Source organism: Mytilus edulis, chromosome 2 (genome assembly GCF_963676685.1).
Source record: "Mytilus edulis chromosome 2, xbMytEdul2.2, whole genome shotgun sequence".
NCBI lineage: Eukaryota > Metazoa > Mollusca > Bivalvia > Mytilida > Mytilidae > Mytilus > Mytilus edulis.
In genome coordinates this window covers 31,807,674-31,827,243 of record NC_092345.1, presented here as the reverse complement: position 1 = coordinate 31,827,243, position 19,570 = coordinate 31,807,674, and the positions used below count along the sequence as shown (strand labels likewise).

The 19,570-nt window shown below is 31.4% G+C and overlaps 1 protein-coding gene across 3 annotated transcripts in view; it reads left to right on the top strand.

The window, feature by feature from the left end:
- LOC139511966 (homeobox protein php-3-like) overlaps nt 1–19,570 on the top strand; it is a 67,438-nt gene that overhangs the window by 35,489 nt on the left and 12,379 nt on the right. The window contains exon 1 of one of the 3 annotated variants that reach the window (XM_071299203.1): nt 467–812. The exons of the other annotated variants lie outside the window; for them this stretch is intronic. The gene's annotated coding sequence lies outside the window, so the exon portion shown is untranslated. Of the gene's footprint in view, nt 1–466; nt 813–19,570 lie in introns of those variants that run through there. 3 annotated transcript variants of the gene reach the window in all.

Sequence of the window (19,570 nt, the reverse complement as noted above, 5' to 3'; positions counted from 1 at the left end):
CAAACTTATTCCATTAATAAGCAGATATTTCACAAGAATAAAGTCATTCACGAAAATCAGGAAAAAATGTCAAGAATGTTTCAGTTGAGAGATCAAACGTTAATTTGTACAATTCCAAGAGTTAGAGAATAAAAATAGTGTACTTACTTTGTAAAATCATACAAAATAACACGTTTTATCATTGGAAACATTTACTTTTATTTTTTCATTAAGTCTGATAATAACATGTTCCGATTTATCCGTTTGTCGAGACCCTTACTTTGAGTATAAGCCGACAATTCGGTAGTTCAACCTTGTAAACGAATCCATCTTCACAACTGATATTTAAATTCAAAAATTATATACCGATTTCTGTATCATAATGGTGGCAAATAAGAATTAAAAGGTACAAGTTATCATACGATCAAAAAGCAGGTGCGTGAATGCTGAGCTTAATAAACACATGCCATAGGAGAAAGGCCGTACGGTGCTCGTAATGATCCACTTGTATCAGGACCTACTTCTTGCAGCGGAAGTTTAGTTACATTGAAAAATGTGTATTTGATTTCTGTATGCACGTATAGATCAGTGGCGATATATTCAAATGTAACACGTCAACATAATAATGCATATTGAAATAATATACGTTATGCCCATTTTTTAAATGTCGCACTGTGAATGTTGTTGATAATCGGAAATACTAGTACCTTCACTGATATTGTATCCCGAGCAACAGTAATATAAATCAATCCTCGATATGTCGGAGTAGTACATCTTGCTGGACATGCAATCTGGCAGACCTGAGAAGCTGGACACTGCACAAACACTGTCAGGTAACAATTTTTTTTCCAATTTATCCATAACACTCCATGTTTTAGCTTTTGAAAAACTATCGGTGCACGTCAGAATATTTACTTCATTTCACAAATGTTTTCCTGCAGTTTCGATTTTTTTTCTCCAAAACCAGAACAAGTTTTGTATTTACAAGGAATACCCAGCGATAAGAAACATAGTATTTTATAACGACGGATATTTTATGTATTTTCTTTACAGAACATTGCTAAAGGGTTGTAATAACGGAGGCGGGATTTAGTTTATTGCTTTCAGTAAAGTGCAGTTATAAAATGTTTTAATGTAGTAGTTACACTGTAATTTGAGTTGATTTTAAGACAATTTGGCGTATACGAAGCTGGATCCAGTTTATGGTTTGGTGTAATGGCCACTTTATAGTCCGACGTTGAGTAACAGGGATGTTTACAAATAAAAACAACCGAGACATTCCCTATTCTCTCATTCTGTTTTCTGTAAGGGCACTCGCGGTTTTTTGGTCAAATTCTGTTTTGAATTTAGCAATTTTCTAATTATTCTGTTTACATCCTGCCAACTTATATCTCTTTTGAGATGTAGATTAAAAAATAAAATTGTAAAGTAAAATAAAACATAGATATAAAAAATTTCAAAGTGAAAAAAAATATTTATTTGAATATACAATGAGACGGGTATTTATAATGTTTTCAAACCCCATTTAATATTAAAAATATATATCTCAATCAGAAAATATGGAAGCTGCATCCTATTTAATGGACGTTTTATACTAATGTTTCTACAAATGTGTTTTCATTATTTATGAGACCTCATTGGTGGGCCCGTTAATTTTTCATAAGCTAGGTCTACCGAAAAGATAATTTCTTCTCACCATGGAAGTGTATTAAATTGATTTATGACTTAAATGGATGTTATGACGAGACTTCTGTAATGTAAGAAAAATGCGATGATGTTTTTAACATGCTTTCTGTGTTTTAGGTGGTTTTAATTTATAATTCTATGCCACAAAGTTAGTATTATTATTATTTTTTTGTTTTCTTTTTATTTATAAAATCACATGGTTTAAGATGTCTTTTGAAACACACGTTGTGACCTGCATATCCTGTTGCATGAAGTGTGACAGAAAGAATTAATTATACATTTAAACAGGAACTTTTTCATTTAATTTTTTTCAGAATCACATTAACATTTTTTTTAAATACTAGTACAACACATGGAAATTTAATATCAAATAACATTTTAAACAATATTCTCGGAATGGAAAAATACTTTGACGGAATAGAATATTCTATATTGATTCTAATAATATTTCTCATTCTCTCTTCTACAAGACAAGTCTTGGTCGTCAAATATTAGTAAATTAAACAAAAAATATGAGATGAAAGTTTACATTATCAATTGTTAAACATTGAAAAAAAGCTGGTAACTTTTAAACTAAAATATGATTTAACTTGTCGATAAAAGGAAAATATTGTTTAATTTTGTAATAAAATGAGAAAAATAAATAATTTAAAATAGAATAAATAAATTTGTTGGAATTGAATATTAACTCCACGTATTGTGACAAGAATTGTGAAATATAATTTTAGACTATCACGATTACATTCATTAAAAAGCAGATCCTTTAAGTTCGTTCTTTTTACCAAGGATAAAATGATCTTCAAACGCCGAAATGAAACAACAAACATATATATTCGGCTTATTTAAAAAGTTTACACAACCAAGGAAAGTTAGAAATATTATGTATATGAATCATATACTCAAAAGTATAATTAGGGCAATTTACATGCAGTGTTTTTGATATTTTCTTGTAGGTCGTAATTTCTTCAATGTTGGGCTGCCTGAAGGGGTATATTAATGGCGAACGTATCTTTTAAATTTGAAGTCTGGAGGGAGAAGGAATAAGATTTACGACCGCGAGTCTGTGTGGCGTAAAAAACCACCGTCGAAGTTCTACAGTGTCTTCACATTTTTACGTTTAAATGTATAAATAGAGCATTATCACTCGAATTAAAATATTTTTAAATTAGCCCAAAAAGCAAAATAACATTAATCTGTGCAAAACATTGATATGACGGGGAAAATGTGTGTAGTTCAAAGCATATTGTAAGAAAGTTTTAAAAACTTTGCACTACTATTTAAAGCAGATAATTTTTATTTAGTCTTCCTAAATGGTTATTTACTATTATGTTTAAATGCACATTTTCCATAAATCATCAGAGATTGTATAAGAATAAAAAAAAAACTTTATACAATTTTATAGTGTGAACATTGCTATTCAGAGCAAAGCATTTTAATCACCATGGCAAAATGGTGTTATTTTCTTTAAAAAAAAAAAAAACCTGTTAAAACGTTTTAAGCATAGTATTTCTAGATTCTGAAATGAACTCCTCATAAGATGCAGGTGGGATTCAAAATTTACGAAGTTTCGTGATATACACATGAACCAACATGCACCAATTATATATAGTTTCTCAGCACACGTATATGTAACGAGTACAGGATATATAATAATGTTCTTACCAAGGACATACACCATATAACTAAGAGATAATATCAATGATACAATCTACTTAATAATGTGTAAATTATTAAAAATCTAATTTAGCACATGCATTTGTTATTAATGTAGTCTTTTATACCTCGGCGAGAACCGGTTTAGCTTATTTCAAACTTCTGTGACGTCTTTTCCCATCGCGTTCCTGACATAGTTTTCCATTTTAAAGGAATATTAATTAAATATATACGTTAGATCTGCTATCCTGGTAAAGAAATGGCTGCTTACATTTTTTGCCATTTTACTTGTGTTTAGAGAGTTTATTTTATTCTTTGCACAAAAAAAATTACAAAATAATCAAAACAAAACAAAAACGTTTTAAAGAATTAAGTGTGTGTGTACATTATTGCCTCTGTGGTTTTTTTTTATTATTAAAATCTTCATTAAATTTTCAATCTTTCTTCATTGAAACAAATAATGTTGGATACCTAAGGAGCAGCTACACCGGTATCCTATTAAGTATAGTGGTGAAACTATTGATTGTTCCGTATGTGGACAGTGTCCATCTTGGTCATTCCGGATACACATCAATAATTCATTTGATTGCCATCAGGCCAGCTCATAGACTAAATTGATGTCTCCTTCTGCGACTTTCAGTGAAAGAGCAGAACAAATTCTGAAAGTGAGCTACCTTTGAACTATCATTCATAATAAATGAAGCAATATCTGCTTGACAGTCATCTATTTTAACAGATGATTTTCCTTAAATTTGAATTTTAAATTTTCGTTTCTGTAAGTCAACATATCTTTTAAAAGATGCAACCAAATCGCGTGTATATTCGTCTTTTCTTCTGTAATTGAATTTAGAAATAGGAGGGTTAACTCTCTTCTCAAACCGGAAATGCTTCCGTTACATGTTAATCGGTAAAAGTTATCTCCCTTAACAAAACATTACATAGACATATAAACCAACAACCCTCGATGGTGTAATTAACTTGCACATAGAGAAAATGAAAGAAGAAATGATAATGGTAATTAACGAAGAAATAATGAGTAAATGAACACATTAGTGTCCCGACCTACAAAATAACAATAACTGTTTTTTTATGTGCATATCTGTTAACCAAGTACAGGTTTAAGTTCACCAAATCTTTACCAGTTACATGAAATGCATGTTGGTTTGATGAGGTATGCAGTTGAACAACCAATAAAATGCGTAATCTGATAGGCTTTTAAATCATACGATATATTATTTAATGCTTCGTATTATGTCACTGTAAAAGAGTTGATTTTGATATGCTGGGGAGTAATGCGAGATTTAAGATTATTTTTATGTTTGTTATAAAAAGTTTATGTTTTTCGTAGAGATTGGTGTCAAACACTATATACTCTGTGTGTTCTAAGCGTGTGGTAGCACTATCAGGAAGAATATTTGTCCGATAATTATTTTTTGTTGGCTGCCATGGTAGACAAGTTTGATTTAACCCACAGCTTACAAATCAAACGCTCCAAAACATTTTCATTTTTTTTTGCGAAATCTTTCATAACAAGGAACTAAAAGCTCTTACTCTTTGAATACAATTCACCACCGGAACCGAGCGAATTTGACGATTGATATTCAAGAACAAAGTTTCATGGTAACTTAGATCGACATTATACTATACTAAGTTCGTATTTCTGTCGTTGAACTACACGTCCCCGTTTAGGTACCACCAACCAGGTGATCATGGCTTTATCATTGGCATTGTCAAAATGATGCATTTAGATTGTGAATTGTGTAAATGCACAAGAAATCTAGGTAACGATTCATCCAGGCACAGTTGACAACTTCGTACTTCATTTGGCCTTTTAACTTTCCTAATTCGAGCGTCATTGGCGAGTCTTTGGAAAACGAAACGCGCATTTTGCGTACAAAATTTTTAATCCTGGTATCTATGATGAGTGAATCTTATTGACAATATTCTCTTTTGTTGAGGACGACTTAGAGTAGGAATAAATGTTTCTTGAGTTTCATTTTTGGAATCACAATTTTTTTACTATCAAACGAACTTGTAGGTGTAATATACAATAAAATTAGAAAGGAGCAACTACTGTAGGTGTAGGTTGTTTCAGAATCGCTAGTCGGACAAACTGAAACGCTGATCATACATTTATAGTTTTATTTTAAAACTGCTGTTCTCTCGATGCTTATATCAACCCCATATTGAGACTGAAAGCTTTTACTTCATATAACAAAAAAGTACTCTTCGAGAACATTAAGTAGTACAAGATATTTAACAGTATGTATTAAATTGCAGAGTTTTGGTATTTAAAATGCATGTGCAGCTTTGATGTTACTGATTAAACATATACATTTTATACCATTATCTATTTTGCTTGGTATAATGTTTTCAAACCCTTTAAAAAGAAAACACTACGTAACGTGAAAAATGTCAGATATTTACGTTAAATTTACCATATGGTTGACTCGGGTAATACTAATTGATGAGTAAACTATTTAATTAAGGTGAATCATAATCGAGCGAAACATATCTAGCAATTCGAGCAAAATATTTTTTCCGAATGATTACATTTTCTGTCATTTGATCTCCTTTTCTTTCAATACCGTTTTGTCGATTTTATAATCTGTAAAAATTCAAATACGATATAATATACCCGTATATCACGAAATAGTGAAAGACCGACAGAGGAAGGTTCAAGGGTTAGATTATATCAGTACAGTAGGGTGTCCGAACTATTTTATTTCGCGTAATTGGATACGGTTTAAAAGGACGATAGGTGTTACTGCATAATTGTAGAGTGCTGGACTCAATATTGCGAAGCAGACCTTCTTGCTTCTGTACCGTTAACGCCCATGGATCAGCAATTTGAAACATAACACCGAGATTTTTTTCATTTGGAGAAATACAATGTTTTAAATAATAGCAAGACATAATATAACCATATGTTTTGATTTAAAGAATGAATGCAAAATATGTAAGTTTTATGCAAAACGAATGAAAGCTATAGCGATGTATGCGGAAACGTATTAAAATTTTGCTAAGTCACCTAAATTGATTCTTTTTCTTTGACACCTCCTGAAATTGCATTTAGTTTATTTATTAACATACATGTTATCTGCTCTTTGATCGGGTTGATGTCTTTTTGACATATTCCCCATTTTCATTCTCAATTTTATATATTATATATATTATTCGGGATCTTCAAAGGTGACATGGACTAAGGGGATATAAATATAGACATAGAAAATGACCCTACTTCTTCTGTGAAACCAAAAATAACAATTATATTGAACAGGACTACCCTGATTTCAACATTAATTTCTATTGTGATCTTCTGGGTTGTTCAAAAAGTACCGGTATATGAGCGCTTATACCCTGGCAAGATTTACCGGGATATATCTCTCCAGTATGATATCATTTAATAGCACTTGATATAAAATCTGAATAAAGTAAAAAATATAAATATTATAATTTTAGGTTGCGTCTTTTTCTTGCTTTTCTTTCTTTCTTTAAATAACTTGGCAGTCTAAGGTATATATACTGGGAGCCTAGTAGGATTTCTGTTTGTTGTTTGAAGGCGACATGGATCCCCAGTAAATGTCAATATACCAGTTTTCGTTGTAGATACCGTCTGATCTTTCATTAAAGAGAGAATTATATCATACATATGTCATTCAATGAATCTGTTGCTACAGTATTTTAATTAAATGCTGATTATTTGATACGATACCCTCCCTGGCGATATGTTGTTGTCATCTGCATTAACACGTGCCGTTTGTTAAGATCTGTAACATCCTGCTTTATATTTGACTCTTTATTTTTGCTTGGTAAAAGATGAAGATGAAGATAATGATATTTTATTGTTAAAAAAATCAAAATTAAAAGATTGCTACCAAATTTAAAAATAAACATTAGCATTACATAAACTCACACGTACATCAATTAGTATCAACTTTTGTTTTTTGTGTGTATATATATATTTATATAATTTGTCTAAATAGCAGCCCAACAATTGATCTGTAAATGTGTGGGAGGAAATATTTGTTCTTCTCTGGTCGGGATTCGAACTCATGCTTCTGAGATATCGTGGCACCAAATCGTCTTGCACTATTCCCGGCGTTCTAGACCACACGACCACATAGACTATATCACCTCCATAACTAGATGGAAGCGACAGAGTTCAATATACCTCTTGATTTTCAACTGATCGAGATTTGAACAAAGAGGGTGTGTAATCCTGCCTGCCCTATTTCAGTAGTTGATTGGCGTCTATAAGTGTTTGTCTTGTATTGTGTCTTATCTTAGTGCTTTGGTTGTATTGTGTCTGATCTTAGTGCTTTGGTTGTATTGTGTCTGATCTTAGGGCTTTGGTTGTATTGTGTCTTATCTTAGTGCTTTGGTTGTATTGTGTCTTATCTTAGGGCTTTGGTTGTATTGTGTCTTATCTTAGGGCTTTGGTTGTATTGTGTCTTATCTTAGGGCTTTGGTTGTATTGTGTCTTATCTTAGGGCTTTGGTTGTATTGTGTCTTATCTTAGGGCTTTGGTTGTATTGTGTCTTATCTTAGGGCTTTGGTTGTATTGTGTCTGATCTTAGTGCTTTGGTTGTATTGTGTCTGATCTTAGTGCTTTGGTTGTATTGTGTCTGATCTTAGTGCTTTGGTTGTATTGTGTCTGATCTTAGTGCTTTGGTTGTATTGTGTCTGATCTTAGTGCTTTGGTTGTATTGTGTCTGATCTTAGTGCTTTGGTTGTATTGTGTCTGATCTTAGGGCTTTGGTTGTATTGTGTCTGATCTTAGGGCTTTGGTTGTATTGTGTCTGATCTTAGTGCTTTGGTTGTATTGTGTCTTATCTTAGTGCTTTGGTTGTATTGTGTCTTATCTTAGGGCTTTGGTTGTATTGTGTCTTATCTTAGTGCTTTGGTTGTATTGTGTCTTATCTTAGGGCTTTGGTTGTATTGTGTCTTATCTTAGGGCTTTGGTTGTATTGTGTCTTATCTTAGTGCTTTGGTTGTATTGTGTCATAATATCTAAGTCTATTTTATTTTTTTGTATTTGGGATTTGGGTAATGATGGAAGATCTTTGGTTGTTCATCTCTGGTTGTTCATCTCCGGTTGTTCATCTCTGGTTGTTCATCTCTGGTTGTTCATCTCTGGTTGCTCATCTCTGGTTGTCCATGTCTGGTTGTCCATCTCTGGTTGTTCATCTCTGGTTGTCCATGTCTGGCTGTCCATGTCTGGTTGTCCATGTCTGGTTGTCCATGTTCGGTTGTTCATTTTTGTTCGTTCATCTCTGGTTGTGCATCTCTGGTTGTTCATCTCTGGTTGTTCATCTCTGTTTGTTTCGTCTCTTGTTGTCCATGTCTGGTTATCCATGTCTGGTTGTCCATGTCTGGCTGTCCATGTCTGGTTGTCCATGTCTGGTTGTCCATGTTCGGTTGTTCATTTTTTGTTGTTCATCTCTGGTTGTGCATCTCTGGTTGTTCATCTCTGGTTGTTCGTCTCTGGTTGTTCATCTCTTGTTGTCCATGTCTGGCTGTCCATGTCTGGTTGTCCATGTCTGGTTGTCCATGTCTGTTGTCCATGTTCGGTTGTTCATTTTTGGTTGTCCATCTCTGGTTGTTCATCTCTGGTTGTTCATCTCTAGTTGTTCATCTCTAGTTGTCCATGCCTGGTTGTCCATCTCTGGTTGTTCTTGGTTATTTATGTCATAGATCTCATTGGCGTATATCACATATCAACTGTGTTATACGTATATACAATGCAATAAGCAATACAAAACAACATTTAAAAGAACAGAAAACATTCATAAGTATAATGTTAAATGTATCAATGTGGTCCTCACTTTAGCAATACTAAAGGATACGTTACACTGTCAACAATATGTATGCAAATAAAATCATAATTTGAACATTTTAATATGTTTTTGCTGTTTCGGACTTTTCGTATGTTGTATATATAAAAACGATCATTTTTCCATGGATTTGTGAAAAATACTAAAAAATTATAGTGTCTTTGCATTCCCATAAGGAAATATGTAAACATTTTTATGATACCCATTAGAACAGCATATATTTAAGGTCTTATTATTTTTTTTTAAATCGTTATCTTACTTTCAAGAGCAAGCTGTGCACACCAGCTGACTTCTATAGTTTGAAGAAAGCCATATAAACTGGAGAGTTGAAATTGGAATATGACCTATAGTGTATGGTTTTTTTTTTTTTGCAACTCATGAGCAAATAAAAACAAATTAAGTAGCAAAAGACCAGTTTAGAGAATTTCTCATCTGGGCTTCGATATAAAATAGGCATTTTTCAACAAGATCGTCATTTTCACACTTCTCTGAATTAAATATCTTATGACCACCCAGATACAAAACTGGTTCAATTTCCTGCCTGTTACTGAAATACGGGTAGGTGTTGATATTGGTGTCAAATTTCGGAGCGCATTCCGAACCATGATTAGTTTACAGGTGTAGCGGTATTGCAGCAATTTATAATTTACATGTTCCGTTAATATATGATCCAAATTCACCATTAAGTGGATTTCATTTTAATGCGAACAGTATACTGACAGATTTATGTTGTAATGAAACAGCAAGCTCCCGGAATTCAGAATTTATATAAAATGATGATCACGATTATAAAACCAATGCATTCTTAAACGTACATCAGTATGCTATATATACGAGTGTCTATGTAAACGAGAAAAAGACAGGCATATACAGACGGACATTTTTAAAACCCCATTCACAAAGTTCTAATTTAGCATATTCTAAGCCAATTTTTCACTCGTATTAAAGGATAACATGTAATGCAAATAGAAATGTACATACATAGTACTGTCTATTGCATTGCCATACAAAAATAAAAATTCTTGTTTGATTTTTTTTTTCAAGTACATGACTACCTTTAAGTGCTATCAAAGATCCTCTTTTGTCAATAAACTAATGGCTAGGCGTTTGGCGAATAATGCTTATTTTACATAGACGTATCACCAATTATTTAGGCATATATTACTTGTAACAACACAAGTATTATGAAGTGAACGACAAGGCCGCACCGGCATTGATTTTGATTTTATATTTCGTTTATTTTAGTTTTAGTTGGGTTTTAGTACCTACAGGTGTGATCCTATTACCTTGTGTGTAATTTTCTATGTTATAAAAGTCAACGATACGATATCACAATCTCTACCTCACACCTTTACAGGTGAAAGATCAAAACAAACCATAGACAATAAAATATGCTTTTTATTTCTTGTGATTTTTATAAACACATATTTTCTTTATATTTATTAGTAAATATATTAAGAAAACATATCAGTACCAACAGACATCGGGCGTTGTTGACAGGGCGTGTGTCCTCCTTTTTATATGTATAAGTAAATATACCAAGAACACATATTAGTACCAAAAGACATCGTACCATGTTGACAGTGGCTTGTGTCCTACTTGTTTCGATACTTTGTCTTTATCTGAAATTGATTATTAATTACAGAGATAGATATGGTAGTAGATGGCTTTTTAATATCCATCAATATGTCAATGTAAAGACTTCAACTCTTTGACTATTCGGTATGCGATCTTACTGTTTTTGATTCCTAAGTATGAATCGATCGATGGACTGCCTCTAAGCTAAAGTTATTTTTACATGGAATATCTGAAGATATGCATTGTTAAATATTTGACGTTTCTTTTATCTTGATACTTAATATCATTGGAATTGGTATAATATTACATATTAACTTGATTGGTTTTAAACAATGAGAATTTGAGTTATCTCCCTTATTATGCAATATCCAATTAATTTCATGTTGGTGTCGTTTTCAAATTAATCGCAAAGGTAGGAATTAATAAGGAGGTTACTCATAATTACTGTGATTTGATTTCAAAAATTAAAAGATTATAAATATCGACAACATGTTACAAGTCGTAGGACAATTACACATGCAGGGTATACCCCGAATCTAAATAAATTTAATATCCTCTCAGAGAATATAATAAGTTTTATGTCCATAAAAGACAATGGTATTTGGTTTCGACACCTGAACGCTGTTTTGAAGAATTTCAAAAGAAGTTTTTCGTTTGATTAAATTCAGTCATATACTCCTTTTTGCTTTAATGAATAGCGGATGATTTTATGGCTTTGAGATACTGAACAAAAAGCTTCTGATCTAGGAAAGCAAGCTATTATGAATGATGAATAAAATTTCCGTAATAAATAAGCTTTTAACTAGAATCCAATCAATTTTTTTCATCATCCAAATTAAGGACAAGGATCTAGACATTCGGCGATACACAAAAGTTCCCGTATATTGCTCCAGCTGATTAAAGTAATCTAACTTCTGCAACGGCCATAAAACGGATTTTTCTCCGACCGCGGTCATAAAATGGATACTGTACATATTAGACAGATGAGTAGTGGGAAAGTTTCTATTTGTGATAACAAGGAAACTCGAAATTCGGTAATAAAAATCAGCGTTTAGCAGTCCGTTTTAATTCCACAATAATGAATTTCCATAAAAAGTATCGGGGAACGTACATAACTAGGGATTAAGATGAAAATATGTGGCGGATTTACGACCAGTCTGAAGCCCGTGATCAGAATATATTCAGATTAAATTAAACATTATAATATTTGGTATATTTTCATCCACATGTCATTATTTGTTTGTGTGTGTCTGCCAGGGTTTAGATAAAGTAGGCTTAGTCATATCACTTTGGTATATATTCTCCCCAGTCTCAAACTGCTTTGTTCTGTGTGTCTCAGGAAGATGCATTTTTTCCAAACTATAGATGTTCAAACCGCCATCTAAAGTCTCGTGATACTGCTATGAACTTGACTATAACTTTTTTAAATTTCTTTCAGTAAGAAATTAACTGAATATCGTCGTTTTAACTATTCAATTTTCAAAAATTTAGTTCGTCACATTAAATTTCGTATTGTTTTTATTTATACATTGAACTTTTTGTAGACTGAATAGCACCAATTTTGATCTACATTTGGGAGGGGGGTATTGGTATATACTTTCAAAACTTATTAATTTAAAGTACTGCTGTTTACCCAAAGCATGCATGTTTTCAGATTGATTTACTCTTGTCAAAATGTTTCAAACAATCCATATATCACACAAATTAGTAACATGGACAAATTATTTGTTCCTAAATATTTTGATAGCAATCTTTCTTTTGTATGTAATAAACTTTACATAAAACATGAAAATACGATACATCTCTATCGATTTCAGCCCGGAAGCTACTTTGAAAGACATGCTCGCGAACATATTATTGGGCGGTTCTTTTACTGACGACCGAACAAATTTTTATGACCGTACATTAGATTTCGCTAATATAGCTTCTGGGTTACCTGAATGATTTTAATCTTGTCCGCTAATCCCAATACCTGCAATCAACCTATGCCGCCATTGTTATAATGACATCATACATCAGCAGACGACAACAGGGGTTTCCTACGAGGCACGCGAGACAATAATACGCCTGCCATTTTGTAGGCCGTATATCAAACGCATAGTACAGTTTACTTCTGTTTGAATACTTTTTATAACCAATTGTTATACTTTGAAGTTTAAAATTTCTACATTTTTACAACCTTTACGATAGTTGGTTTTATTATGGGGAAAATGATTTTATTTTCTTCAAAGAAAAACAGTAAATAGCCGACTGAGTTCCATTTCTTCTCTGAACACATTTTATTTTAATGAAATTCAAATAAGATGCAAAGAATTCGACAGTTTTCAAGAGTTTTAGACATAAATTTGAAAAACATTGTTTGGGTGGTCAAAGGTTAGATATGGAATTAGATTTCCTACAATACTGGTTCGTAGGTTTTGCATATATATGGGCTTATACAAGTTTCATTGCGATATAAAGAATCTTAATGCTTTTAAACGTTTCCATTTGTATCGGTCTTAGTTGGAAAAAAATCAAAAAGTTTTGCGTTTTTTTTAACTTAGATTTTTACATGGAAAAAATACATCTCTGGAATAACTCAACACTATTCAATTTTTGTTACGGCTATCAGTATAAATTTGATACTCATGGCATATATTTGCCACTGGACGCCAATCAATACCGTTACGTAATATTTTTTAATTTTGACGAATTTTATTCTCGCTTTTCCATTTTGAAGAGAAATTTATTTAAATGGTTCCAGTTTAGATGTCATTTTAAGTAAGAGCCTGAGGTACACGAATGCATAGCTGTATAAAATCGGATACATTTAGAAATATTGAAGCTTCAAAATTTAAATGAATAAAACAAATATAAATTGCACCACAATCCCGAGGGTTACATTTTTGTAGATTTTGAATTGACCATGGTGGGAGTGCTGTGTTGCTATCTGAAGGGTTAAAGGCGACAGTGCAATAATTTATTTGATTCCCTCTTTTTTTTACTAGTTTGAGGATTAAACTTTTCTTTTAATATGAAACCCAATATTTTATGCGTTCCACTGTTTCAAATAAAAACTGCCTTTTTGGTATTTGGTTGTATTTTATTTCAGTTTGATCCTGTAACCTTATCACTATAACCAAGGATTTGTATAGTAAGACTACACAAATTCTTGCTATAACCTATCCACCGCCTCTTCTCAATTTGATCGCAATCATACATGGTCCATTGTATAATATAGAGGAAGTCGAGACCATCATTACACATTTTTTGTCTCCTGATTTACTCGATTCGTCGTTCTATATTTACTAAATAATGATTCAACAATACACGAAAACAATCAATCTTTATCTAAACAAAACACCCATTATATGATACACATAATAAACTCAAAGGTCACGTGATTCAATCTTCAGTCACATGATTATAGCGATATTACATTTTATGAAGAAATTTTGTCATATAAGAACAATAAATTGTCTTTTTTATGTGTTGTTTTATAAGGGAACACTAGATTTTAGCCATATTCTTGGCATTTATTTCCAATTTTGTGGAGAAGGTTCGTTAGATGTATAAGACAAAGTAACGGGCATATTTAGCTAACGTATTTCTTTATCGCTATTAGACTATTTAATAAGCATAAATCGGTCTTAAAGGATGGATTTTATAACCAAAACTTGCAAACTACTAGTAACTTATGGTCAGATAATGAGAGTAGTTAGTATTCAATAAAACGAAGGCATATAAAGACAAGAAAGGAGGCAGTATAATGTAGAATTAGTTTCTATAAGACAAGATAGGCAGGAGTATAATGCTCAATAAAGTGTCTAAGGGGGGAATACACATATAAATAGGAGGGTTTGTGGTGCTGTATTGGAAACGGTAGTCCCGATTATTGGCTCCAGGGACTAAACAAATATCACAAGACTTTTATTTCACCACTTGCGAAAGTAATGAAAATACAACTTCCACGGCATAGAACTGCATAGGGTACAGATATTCGGTATGGAACCAAAAATAAAAATGATTGGAAAAACAGTACTATTATAATAAACAAATTTAAAAAATTGACATGTCTCGATTTTTCGTGTTGTTTTGTAGTTGCTTTATTAAAATATACTTCAAATAGCATTTCTTTCAAATGGAAATTACAGCGAAGTCAATTTAATTTTCCTTATAGAATTGTTAAAAATATCCGTAACAACGAAACAATCGGACGTTTTCTAGACATTATTTTCGCACGTAAGAGTAAAACACATATACTAGACACATTATGTGTCTAAAGTCTCGTTATAAAAATACTAATAGGTTCGTTTGATAATCTACTTGTTCGAACATATAATTATTCATTTCTAGACCTAAATGTCGCCCTTTGGTCAAAATCTTGTACTTCTTTTGAGAAACGCTAATATAGTAATTTGTACTAACGGAATCTTCGTTAATGTTTCAATTAAAGTGATACGAAATTATTATAATAGGTTGCGAACCTCTGGTCAGTTGATCGCAATGTTGGAACTTAAAAAGGATGACCGGATTTCAAAATTACGCGTGAAATTTGTAATTGCGAGCACGCTCTTTTAATGGACACTGAATTCATAAATTTACTTTGAATAAAAGAAAAACCGCTACATATTTAAGTACCTATCACCTGTAATCGAAAAACTAACTCACTTCAAAAGCAAAAATTTCAATTTAAAGAAGATTTTGACAATTTCTCTGACCACTTTCAAAAATAGAATCTAGCAATAAAACGGACTTATATACTTTCTCCCAAAAGTCAGGTAAGGAACTATATCAAGTAAAACATGGACAATGTATATAAAATAAATAAGCACTTCAATGGGGGTTTATATAAGTTTTTGATCACACTTCAAGTATATTTTTATAAATTCTATAAATGTGCACATGTGTATCTCCTTTCTTACAGTTCACAGCTTTAAATTGTAATACAGTACTAAATAAAAATAGTTAGTCATCTTGAGAAAAAATATGAAGAAATTGAAACATAATTAATTATAAATGAAAGACTATCAAAATACACGGAAATTTATACAGAAAAAAGTTATAAATGTTCGCTAAATTTCTGATGAGAGACATGGGAAAAAGGACAATACAAACGCCTTTACACCACATCAAAGTTCTAGTCCGTTAGCATCTGACAGTTATAATACAGGTCGAATATAAAAAATGACAGATATATCTTTGTCATTCGAAAACAGATAATTTTTGTATGACATTCTAATACACCAAAATATTCGCCATACATAGTTGTGGACTTATGGTGTGTATTGCTCACGATTTAAAATTGGCGCATTTATTTTAATCAGTGCGAGGTAACTATACTAACTTCTTTTATTTCATGATTTCAATTTTAAAAAGTACAAATCATTTTCTGGTAGACGTTATACTGTTATATTGAAATGATTAGAATTAACTCTATTTCATAAATAAAATGTTCAAAATGTAAATGTTGAAAAACTTGACAGTTTTGTACCTCGATATTCTCCGTGTTCTATATTGGCGCATTACATTTGCAAGCATTTAGAGATAAAGTACTTTTACACGCAAATCATGTTACGATAGCGCAAATGTAAAGTTCTTGATATTGGTGAATAATTGGTTGCTTGCATTCAACTACATGTATACTAAGAATAGCATTAATATATTTCAGAATAAAGTTAACATATAAAAGTATTTTGAATTTCAAAAAATATATAGTACTTTCGTCAATAGTGTGTTTTGATTGTTCTCTGGAATTGATTTTTATGTAATGAATATTTTTAATGAAAACACAAGTTAGCGCCACCGATTTTATGACATCGCATTTAAACAGCGGCGATTATGATATTCCTTAATGTCTGAAATTAATTAGGTAACTTATTTCCGATATTGTACACAACTTCTTTGTTTATGTTTTCATTTGAAAAATCTCTGTAATGTATTTTTAACACGATCCAACACTAATTTCTGTACTAACATCGAGTTACGGATATCCATATCCGTGTAGCTCCGGAAGTTGTTTTATTCCAACGTTTAACTTCTCTACTTAATTCATTATTCTCATTGAGTACTGTATTAAAAATATTAACTCTAATAATGTGGAAAAATAATAATCTTACAAAAAAATATCGAGCGTGAATAACGCACGCCACGATATTTACGACGAGAATTCAAATAAAGTAAATGAAATGCTTATCTTCATTCGGAAGCTCTGAGGAATGCTTCTTGGAGTGTGAAAAGCATGATGTATTGCTCGGACCAGATGAAATTGTCAGGCATACCAAGTTTATAACACATCAGTTATATTCCAATAGAAATAAAAATTAAGAAACTGGCGAAGAAAATTGAACTTAAGTTCCAGACTGTCTCTCGCGTATTGTTGTTCCCATATCGGTCTCGGAATAGAATAAATTACGACCTCAGCACGCTACTATGTCATACCAGTCTAATTTCTCCTGTCTTTTAATTTGTAAATGTTATTCCCTAATCACGAAATTGTTCACTGGACATATCAAAATCAATTTACTTGCAGCGCATCAGATTTGACTTCATTAGTCTTAAGTGTCTCTAGACTTACAGAAGTCAGAAATACCGCACTATAAATATGTACGGTCTGAGATTAAGGTCTAAGGTCTCGTTAAATCATCAGAACTGAATAACAGCATAAGAGGATATACACATTGTTGTTAAATTGTTTTTCGATTATTTTTTTTTATTTTTTTTAATCAATCTTACTGCAGATTTTTGACTGATTATAACATTTATAGTAAATAAGTCATACTAGGGAAGACTTGTTAGTATTACTGACAGTGAATTTATATGAAAACTGATAAATTGTGTGAACATTTCAACTTCACTTGTGAAACCATCATGTAAAATTAATAATACAAGCAAGTATAGACATGATAGACAAACAATATAACAAGTAACACACAAAACAAAACGATTTGGAACCAAGAGCTCTATATGGATACCTGAAATTTTTTAACAAAATCAAATATATACAGTTCTCCATTATTACATGCTGGTTTTTAAAGTTTTTTAGTAGTGGTTGTCGCACTCTATCGAAACTTTATTAGATTTTCTTTGGTTCTATTGACGCAAACTGGCTCTTATAAATGATTTTTACTTTCCTACACTTATGTTGTAGATTTATATATAAGAAAACTGCCAAATGTAGAGAAGAAGTATATGTATTTTTATTTTGAGCATATTTTTGTGGGAAGATCAAAATGTGACACATTGCTGACGAAAACGTGTCGATTTCCAATAGTTGCCTCCTCTTGATTCAGGAGTGCAACCACAAAAACTATAGGGTGAGAGAGTTCGTTAAATATTCTCATGGCAGGATGACAGACATTTCTATACAAATTGAAGTTTGTCAAAATGCCTTATAGTGTATATATTTTATTGTCAAGATTGAATAACAGTAACACACATATGCAATACTAATTTTTTAAACGACAGCTAGGTATGTGTCACATGTATACATGTACACACATAGTGTCAATGTCAGATGACCACTCCAGTCTATATTTTTCATTCAAACATCTTGTAAAATGTGGATGGGTTCTTATGATAATTTTTCAAATGCCACTTATAACTCAGTGATTCCCCCTTTTTATTTAAATTAGAAGGTTTGATTATTCTTTTTAAAATGTCAGCATCAGCAACTTATACATCATATCTAAACAAAAACAAAAATGGCCATCAAAATACAAATTATTATAAAATTTGTACTAATGGGTCTGTTACCATCTCCCAGAGTTTTGTTTATGTCCAGTGACAATTTTTAAAACTAGGAAAATCATAAGCAAGGATTTGTTTAGTACTATACAACTCCTTGTTAAAAATGATTATGAACGATATTGTTTTGTTGTATTCCTTGTCTCTCCTGTCCATGCTATATGATGCTGTTTAGAAATTGATTTTAATTATTGTTACATATTTTGTTTATTTTGGCAAACAGTACCATTTGAATAGATAACTGAACAGCTACCGAATGCATCTAGTGATTTTCTTTGAAGTTGTTGACTATACATCAAAATTGAATATAATTATTTGACAAGTTTTACTTAAATATATAATTTATTATTACAATTTTGTGTGAGGTAAATAAAATTAGTTTATAATACGTCAATGTTCGTAAATAAATTGTGACGTTTTCATCTTTTGAAATTGATATTTTTTATTGTCAATATGTAAGTTTTGATTGATCTGCTGTGCAAAAAAATAACAACTTTTGAAAATCAAAGAAAATTTGCTATACATTATGACTGATCATATGAGTATTATTATCATTTTACTATGCTAGAATAATTGATATATCATTGTTAAAATATTGGGAATTATATTGTTTACGAACAACTTTCTCTTTAAGCTAGTAATAAAAAAAAATAATTTTGAATAGCAGAATATGCAAATATGTTTGTTTTATAATTTTAATATTAATTTAAACAATATTTTATTGTTCAAAAGTGCACAATATACAAGTATACTATAGAAATACTGGGATTCTGAAACAAGAAAAACTTATATAAATCAATATCTGTCTTCCTTAATATTGTTCCCATGTAAGGCATTCAAGTGATAAGCATTGATTATATGAATTTTTCATTTAAGCAAAACTATATATACAAAAATTACTTCAATGTAAAAAGAACAAATTAAAAGTATATATCAATCAGTGAACAAACGTCCTGTAGTAATTGATTTATACATTCCAATACACTAAAACTAATTTAAATGTTACATTTATATCAATTTCAACCCTGTAGTGAGATAAATTAAACATTAATAAGATTAAATTTGTATTACTCATGAGAGCTTTGATCCAGTACTTTTATTACACACTTTAA